The following is a 7,899-nucleotide window of genomic DNA, read 5'->3' as shown; positions in this document are numbered from 1 at the left end:
GGTTAACCGACCGATTTCAAACCGAATTAACCGTTAACTAAACTTCCAAAAAATTATTAACCGACCTCGATGGAATTAATTCAGTTAATCGACCGATTAACCGAATTCGATCGGTTAACCGAATTAATTCGGTTTTACCTGAAATTTGCACAACCCTACTTCTAGTGGAACACAAGGGGTGGAAACACACCCTAGGGAATACTAGGATTTGTCGTCCTTCTCATATAATTGGACCTATTGGGCCTCTCGTGTATTGAGTACAATTATATGTGTTATTTAAATTTTTATCCAACACTTATAATTTATCCAACTCAATAGAGATATTTTATTTTCCAAAATATTAGTTAATTATTTTTTTATTAAATTAATTTTTCTAATTAAATTATTTTCTCAACCCAATTCCAATTCCATTAAAGTCATGACAACTTTCTTGTATTAGAATATATGAGGAAACTAATTTTATTCCATTATTCAATAATCTATGATGACTAATTAATTTAATTCTCACTTTGAACTTCAATTATTTAATTACAATCAATTAAATAATAATTTGAAGAAATTAAATTAATTTTAAATAATCTTTTGTACTTAGCGAGAAAATGCATTCATTGCAAATAGTGATTTCTCTTATCATTTCATTCATTCCACAGTTATTGGTTTTACACACAATTCATTTCGAGTTATCTTGAGCTAGCGGATGGACCAATTTGAAATATATAATCATGGCTTAAATAATTTGTAATTAAGTTCCGACTCTTCACTTATTAATTGTAACATTATTTAATCATGGAGTCATTCCACTATAGTATCATGATTGAATTCTCTCTTATTATATACCATTACGAAAACTACTCAATAACTCAATGACATTGTTATAATTGTGTTACCCTCATAGGATATCCTTAATTTCTTTGGGATAAAATTCATTCTCCCAATATGATCCTATTTTATGGTATTCACATCTTCTGATACAAAAAATTTAACTACTCATACATAGTAAATAAATCCCTTTTCTTACGAAAATTACCTATGGCCATGTTTCTTTTTCAGTAACCATGTAACGCCAATGAGAGGATTCCATTTACCCTTACAATGGTATGATTCCACTGTTGTGGAATGATGCCATATCATGCAAAAGTCGTATACCCAACGTACCAACTTCTTGTTTCGTATCTATTTGGACTCGGGGTTTTAATACATTAAAGTATACGAGTCATGCATACATAGTACACCATTCACTTAGGATTAAAGTTTACCACATTGTGTTATAGTATGCCCAAAGACCAATCATGAGATGATTGTAGTTACATACTTGTTTACCTTATTTATTAATAAAAGACATTGCCAATGTTATTATTTCAGTTTCTTTTTCTGTGTATATAAATAAACTGAATTATAATAAAACCCTAAGAAAATATTATTCTTCTTTAAAGGTTCTTATTCAAGTATTACTGTGGGCTTGGACAACAATAATGCATTGAGACTAATATATAGTTGATTGATGACAAAAAGTTGTCATTGACATAAGTATGTCAAAATCAATACATGAGTATGTGTTAGAGAACAACATATTGGACTGACCCACTATGAGTATGTTTCTTGGATTATTATGTAATAGTCACAATATTACTCATAGTGATAATTATGTATATGATCCTCAAACTTAAGATTATCATTGTCCGAACATCGTGAGTCATATATTTTGATATAGTTAAACGTCTATCGTAATAGGTTGTACTATAAATACTGATGTTAGATATACCACAATCCATGTAATGGGATATGGTTGATCAAGATAGGATTTATCCCTCCTACATAATGGGAGCAATATCTTAGGTCTCTTGATGGAGTAAGACTAGAAATGCATAGCCATGCTCGAATAAGTTGATATGAGATATCACACTTTTTTGTTTATTGTAGTCTACTCAGAAAATTAAGGAATATGAGATTGGACTATAAAAGTGTGACTATTCATTGACTTGTGCCCAATCTAGATATTAAGGATAAAATGATATAATACATGAAAAAATTATCACAAAATGGTTATGTCGAATTACGACTTCTTGTAACTTAATGCATTGCTAGATGTTACTCATTACTTGTATTATTAGAAATGTTATAGTATTACTACTAACATTATAAGGACCTACAAGGTCACACCTATAGTTAAAACGAACAAAATCGAAACACAGTTGGTATTGTGTTTAGCTATCACATAAAAATTAAATATTAAACGAATTAAATGTACAAGCTTTTTTACACAAATAGAGAACATAATTAAAATTAATATATGAATTTGATTCATATAAAACTTTAACAGAATATATTTTACCGAAATTATTATAATAAATTATTATTATGATTTCATCAAACATTGAAACATGATAGTTATAATTCTTTTTGGAAAGAATATAATGTTTTTTTAATACTTTCCATATGTTATAATTCTTTTTGGAAAGAATATAACGTGTTTAACACTTTCCATATGTTCTCTATAAGATTTGATTATTTTTTTAATATATGCATACCAAAAACCCGAATTAGGGAAAGTGTGTTTTAAAAAAAGAAAATAGACAAAAAGGGTCTAGCAGCCGTTTTGGGAAATTTTTCTCTAGAATAGTTCCAAGAGAGTTTTGCCATTTGTTTTAATATCGGGTGGACTATGAAGAGGCCAGAACATTTTCGTTGTGGCTTGGAATCGATATCAAATCAACAGCATCATTACATCGTTTCCGGTTAAGAAGGTATATCTTCAACCTTATTTCAACCCGTTTCGTTCCTCCTACATGGATCCATGCGTGTGGATCGTCGAAATATTTTTTTCGTTGCGCTATGGGGTGTACCGATGATTCCAATTATGGTATCAGAGTCACTTGTACAATACATATTTGGGATTAAAATGATTGGTTGATGCGATTGTATAAGATGCATGTTATTTGATATGTTTAATCAATCTATTTTATGAATATATGATACCTGGTAATTATTGTTTAAAACGTGCATGTTTAATATGTAAAACTTATGTGATTATTTGTTCCTCTCAATCGATGATTAAGGGTTAATAAGTGATTTTGAAGCCTATTGGATCTTTTATATGGTTTGTTAAGTGTTAACGAATCTATTTTGGGCAGTGGGGTTTTTGTCATTCGAAGTTAATTGTTAACTTGTTGATTACATTCAAAAAAAGAACAAAAGTTGTTCCAGTAAGAAACATCTCAGATCAAATTTTTTTTAAAAAAAAGCATTATTCTATTTTGATAAAAGTTATCAAATAGTAATGATTTTCCATAGAGATTTGAGTGCAGTTTTTAAAATTTTTCGAGCTCTACCGCTAACTGATCAGCGGCATCGTAGCCTGCAGCATCGGGCCACAAGACCCTCGCAGTGGGCTTCGCACCCTGACCCCCACAATGGGCTCTGCCCCTTGACCCTTTAAGGGGATTTTCCCCCTAACCCCTATGCGTAGGAAACATTAATTGAAGGGACAATTTGGTAATTCACATTAACAAGTTAAATAAAACCTATCATATATTGTATACTATGTTTGATATGCACGGTGTTTGGAAATGCATGGTTATAGCCCGATAGCCCATTTTGCAAAGATTGTAATTTTATAAATACGGTCTACATGTCGTGCCTTTCTTTACTTCTCTTGTATTTCTCTTCTCATCTCACTCCTTCGTATTTAAAACGAGTTTCTATAATTGTAAATTGTACAAGTGGACTTGAATTAGAGGAAAAGAAGGCTGCTGGGCAACCTAAAGTTGAAAGGAAGCTTGAGAAGTGACATCACCCTTTGGATTCCTTTCAATTCTCCCATTGGCTTGGGAGGAGCCACCTTAGTATTATGGACTATAACCATTGCATTTATTTACTGCTTTATATTTTTCTTGTATATGATACGATGGATGATATGTTAGCATGCATGTTATAGGACATTGATAAGATTAATTAAAGGATTAAAACGGACAAATGTTGACAATAAATGGTAAGATTAATTTAATTTAAAACCCCTCAATAAAATATTAAGTTAAGATTGCCTTCCAATATTTACCGTTGTTAAAGCCTCGATCGATACAATATGGGTTCTGCTAAAGCGAAGTACATGTATCTATCTTAGTCAAACGTGAAGAATAAGCAAGTGACATTCGCTGGTTATAATATTTGTTAATAACTTAACTAGGTTACTCTAATAGGATTAGATACCTAGAGGCAAGAGTTTTTGATAATCATGAAATGATTGGAACAAAAGTTGTTCACAAAAAGGATGAGTTACATGGGATGTAATTAGCAAGTGTTGCTTACCTAAATAACCACAATCTTTAGAGTAAAGCTAAAGCTGGCTTAAGAACTTGTGAAATATTGATCCTTACCCACTAGAAAATTTAAGAGAAAGTATTTTCAAAATTAAAATACAAGGGTTATTAAATTTGAATAAAATAGTGAGAGCATCATTTAATAAAGTTATTTTTAATGATTATATTAAAATTGGTAAACGTACTCATGAGCATATTTTGTTATTGTAGATTTATTATGGCAAACAACACAAACTCTTTATAATTGCGATCTGTTCTTGAGAAGGACAAGTTACATGGCTTGAACTTCCTTGACTAGTTCTGAACTTGAGGATTGTCTTCGAACAAAAACAGAAATTATATGTCATTGAAGAACCCGTTCCTTTTGAACTAGTAGCTAATGCCTCTAGAGCTAACAAGGATGCTTATAAGAAGCATTTTGATGACATGTTAGACATAGGATGTCTAATGCTTACCACCATGACTCTGGAGCTTCAAAAGCAACATGAGGATATTGTTGCCTATGATATGATCTAGCACCTCAAGGAATTATATGAGGGGCAAGCACGTCAAGAGAGGTACGATAGCTACAAAGATCTATTTTGATGCAAAATAGTAGAGGGATCTCCTGTGGGAACTCACGTTCTCATGATGTTAGGTTATATTGAAAGCCTTGAAAAACTAGGATTCCCTCTAGGTGTGGAGTTGGCCACCGATGTCATCCTACAATCATTATCGAATAGTTTTAGCAAATTTGTTCTTAATTTCAACATGAATGAGATTAATAAGACTTTGCCATAGTTACTCAGCATGTTATGAACTACTAAAAGTAACATGAAAAAGGTTGGGCCTAAACCCATTCTGATGGTCCTCTAGGACAAGGGCAAAGGAAAGGCCATGGCAAAACCCAAGGACAATGGCAAGGTCAAGCCCAACAAAGGAAAATTTGCATTAAAACCTAAAGGAGGAATTTCTAAGGAAGGAAAATATTTCCATTGTGGTAAGACTAGACACTAGAATAGGAGCTTCCTTCTCTATTGACTGCCTCCAGATGTACTAACATCCAAAGTGTGAATACTGCAATAAAATATAAAATGACAAGGCAGTATCCACAAGTATACAGGTCGAGTTGTAATATAGTGTTACAACGAAGTAGGTGAGTACTCCAAGGATGGTACCCAAGGGAGGTGAGTGCTAGATCTATTCGAACCTAAACACTAAAAAATCTAATTAGTATTTTTAAATAAATTATAGTACGAGAGCAAAAAGAGAGGGTTTTTATGGATTTTATAATAATACTAAAATAACATAAAATAAATAAAACTCAAGAGATAGAAGAGTAAAATAAATCAAATCTCAATTATGGGTGATTAGCTCATTTCGGTAATCCCCATCAACTATTGTTTCGGGTTCCTCGTCAATCAACTAGTCTCTACCATAACAGGATCTTCCGATCTTCCACTAACATAACGAGTCAACAAGAACTATTTATCTTTCGACCTCACAATCCAGACTGGTTTGGGGTGAAGGTATTCAAGAATAGAAAATACGAAATTTGGGCTAATTCCCACCTTGATAACTTCTCGGGGTTGTTAGACCTAGGGTTTGTTTCGCGTTCTTCCTTTCCTCAATAGTTGATCCGTTGAGTGACCCTACAAAATAGTTAACAAATCATACCTCCACTCGCTAATCCCCCATAAAGGGATTAGTTCCTCATGACTTTCATAAACAACATAGAATAGATAAAAGAATTAATCATAATGAATGAATTGAAGTAAAGAGTTTAAGAAAAGCCTGATTTATATTGATAATAAATGCGAATCCACAGAAGTTGATCTCTTTCACAATTTAGATCTCTTGAAATAAAATAAAGAAAATAAACCAAACTTTAGAAAACCTAAGAAAGTAAGAAACAAAACTAAATCTAAAGAAAGAATCTAAGCTAATGGAATGGTCTCCACAACATGTGCCAAAGGAGCCTACTTATAGCCTTCAGCTGGTCGTCGTCCTTAACCTTAGGTCAGCTGGCATTCCTGAGCTTTAAGTTCCATTGTGCAAACCAAAACGTCGCTGTTTTGTGTTTATTTTCCATCCCAGAGTCGATGTCATGACACACCAGGACCTGTGTCGCGACAGAGGTCGCAGTATACTCCTCATTCAGATGTCTTTAAGGGTATGTCGCGACACCCTCTATTTGTGTCATGATATCGAAGGTAGTTTCGTACTCTTTCCATTCTACTCTGTATGTTGTTACATCAAGCCTCCTGTATTGCAACATAGTATCCAATATTGGTCTAAAATGCCTTTTAATGATCTCTTGCACACTTACAATGTATGTTAGCTCTCTCTTAGACCTCTTTCGACCCTTAGGGTCAATAAAAGACTCAATTTGTACATTTTAATGAAGGTAAGTAAAGCTAAAGAAACTTAACTAAAATATTACAAAGATGCTTGTATTCGAGCTCCTTAAATTTGAAAACTAGTTTAATCTGCTACACTGATTTACAGTAGATCACCTATCTTAAAGAGGTCAAGAAGGCAAAAGAAAGTGGAACGTCCACTTTAGGTATTTATGTTATGGGTAATAATTTATCAACATCTACTTCTTGGGTATTAGATATTGGTTGTGGTTCTCATATTTATACCTCTGTACAAGGACTACTAAGGACTAGGAATTTGGCTAAAGGAGATATGGGCCTGCGAATTGGAAATGGAGCAAGAGTTACTGCATTAGTTGTAGGAACACATATTTTATCATTGCCTAGTGGACGCGATTTAATTTTGGAGGATTTTTATTTTTTGCCAGGTTTGACTAGAAACATTATTTCAATTTCTTGTTTAGACAAAATTGGTTTTGAGATGATTATTATGATTAATTGTTGATCATTTTATCTCGATAATGTTTTCTGTGGTTCAGCACAATTAGTAAATGACCTCTATATTTTAGATCAAGATATGTCCATTTATAACATAAATACTAAAAGATAAAAAATAAATGACTCTAATCAAACTTATCTTTGGCATTATCGATTGGGCTATATAAGTGAGAAGTTCACATCAAAGCTCCATAAAGATGAAATTTTAGATTCTTTTGTTTTCGAACAATTGGAGATATGTGAGTCTTACTTGTTGGGTAAAATGACTAAAACTCCTTTTAATAATAAAAGTGAGAGAGCTAGTGATTTATTAAGCTTACTACATAGTGATATACGTGGACCAATGAACACACAAGCAAGAGGAGGTTTTCAATATTTCATTACTTTCACTGATGACTTCAGTAGGTATGGGTATAATTATACTTATGCGCCATAAATTTGAAGCCCTTGAAAAGTTCAAGGAATTTAAACATGAAGTACAAAACCAACTACAAAAGTATTAAGGCAGTTTGATCAAATCGAGGAGGAGAATACTTCAGCTTAGAGTTTGATGAGTTTTTGAAAAAAATATGGGGTTGTCTCACAACTTACACCTCTTGGCACTCCACAAAAGAATGGAGTTTTTGAAAGAAGAAATTGAACACTGTTAGACATAGTTCGATCAATGATGAGTCATTTTGATCTTCCTACTTCCTTTTGGGGACATGCACTTGAAACAACTACTTTCA

This window comes from Gossypium raimondii, chromosome 6 (genome assembly GCF_025698545.1).
Source record: "Gossypium raimondii isolate GPD5lz chromosome 6, ASM2569854v1, whole genome shotgun sequence".
Lineage (NCBI taxonomy): Eukaryota > Viridiplantae > Streptophyta > Magnoliopsida > Malvales > Malvaceae > Gossypium > Gossypium raimondii.
The sequence above is the reverse complement of the archived record's forward strand: the minus strand, read 5'-3'. Positions refer to the sequence as shown.